This window comes from Penaeus japonicus, unplaced genomic scaffold (assembly GCF_977035675.1).
Source record: "Penaeus japonicus unplaced genomic scaffold, GWHDUDI00000001_assembly GWHDUDI00000018, whole genome shotgun sequence".
NCBI classification, from domain to species: domain Eukaryota; kingdom Metazoa; phylum Arthropoda; class Malacostraca; order Decapoda; family Penaeidae; genus Penaeus; species Penaeus japonicus.
The window spans coordinates 31325300-31327388 of record NW_028234420.1 but is presented as its reverse complement, the minus strand read 5'-3'; positions in this window follow the sequence as shown (position 1 = coordinate 31327388).

The window sequence follows — 2089 nt, the reverse complement described above, 5'->3', positions numbered from 1 at the left end:
CATGGATTGTGAATGTAAGTAATATTAATCTATTCCTAATTCATTTATCAAAATTAATGATTGAAAATAAAGCGTGACGTAACAGTTATACAATCATGCGTTTTCTTTTATTACAAAGATTTTATATTTTTTCGTGTATAACTATTGTTTTGTTATTAATATTATAGTCATTATTATTATCGTTATCATTATTCATAATTATACTAATTTTTATAATAATATGATTATTCTGATAACAATAGTAATGGTGGTAAGGATGAATATAATGATAATAATAATGATAATAGTAGTAATAACAATAACAATAATACGAATAATATTGATAATAAAACAATAATAATGAAGATAATAACAATAACTATAACAAAAATCATAACAAAAATAATCATAACATAATTAATTATAAAAAAAATCATAACAAAAATAATTATAACAAAAATCATAACAAAAATAATTATAACAAAAATAAACATAACAAAAATCATAACAAAAATAATCATAACAAAAATCATAACAAAAATCATAACAAGGACAAAGAAAATAAAACAAATTATAAAAAAAAAAAACTATTGATTCTCTCTGTCGAAAGAGAAACAACAGAATTTACAAACAATATACCTGACCCAGAACAATGCAACTGTCTGTGTTGGATATGAATCAATGATAAACCCTTTGATACTCTGATGCACTGCACTAATTCCTGGATTCGAAATATGATAGAGATGGTCGGGTATTTAGGTATGTGAGAATCATATATTTGGAGTGGGAGTGGGTGTGGGTGTGGGAGTGGGTGTGGGAGTGGGAGTGGGTGTGGGTGTGGGTGTGGGTGTGGGTGTGGGTGTGGGGGTGGGTGTGGGAGTGGGAGTGGGTGTGGGAGAGGGAGTGGGAGTGGGAGAGGGAGTGGGAGTGGGAGAGGGAGTGGGAGTGGGAGAGGGAGTGGGAGTGGGAGAGGGAGTGGGAGTGGGAGAGGGAGAGGGAGTGGGAGAGGGAGTGGGAGAAGGAGAGGGAGAGGGAGAGGGAGTGGGAAAGGGAGAGGAGAGGGAGAGGGAGAGGGAGAGGGAGAGGGAGTGGGAGAGGGAGAGGAGAGGGAGAGGGAATGGGAGTGGGAGTGGGAGTGGGAGTGAGAGAGAGAGAGAGAGAGAGAGAGAGAGAGAGAGAGAGAGAGAGAGAGAGAGAGAGAGAAATGAATACATACATACAACGCAACGAATTACACAAGAGAAAATGTAAAAAAAAAAAAAAAAAAAAAAAAAAAAAAAAATCCAATTACCAGATCTCAACCCTCTCTCTCCACCTTAGATCAAAATGGCGGAACGAGAAACAAAATACATACGTTATCCGCAACCACTCGGAAGGTCATGAGTTCCGTAGACTACAAATCGCTTAATACCGGTAATTAACGACACATGCACACACACACACACACACACACACACACACACATATACACACACACACATACGCACATACACACACGCGAATGCAAATTGTGGGTTCCGTATTCACAACCGAGAGACCCAGCTGATCATGGCCATTATTGTTGCAAATTTATATTCAATGTTGCATCGTTGAGGAGTTTTTGTCGGGATAAATGGAACGGGGGGTGGGGGGGAGGGGGGGAGGGGGGAGTCTTATCTCTTAACATGGAGTTGGAGTTGAGATCCTTTTTTAAATTATTTAATTGCTTGTTTAAAGGATTAGGTTTGGTAGTGTCATCATTCCGTTGTTTATTTATTTATTTATGTATTTATTTGTTTATCTATTTATCTATTTATCTATTTATTTATTTATTTATTTACCTATTTTTTTCTTTTTTTTTAGGATTGGATTTGCTTATATTTTTGCCGCGTTTTCTCGTCTCTCTGTCTCGTGTCTCTTTCTCTCATTTCCTTTACCTATCTCTTTTCCTCCCTGGTAATGATGATGATGGAGGTGATGATGGTGGTGGTGATGATTTGATGATGATGATGGTGATGATAATGATGGTGATGGTGATGTTGGTGGTGATGATGGTGATGGTGGTGGTGATGATGATGGTGATAATAATGATAATTTGATGATGGTATTGGTGATGATGATGGTGATGACG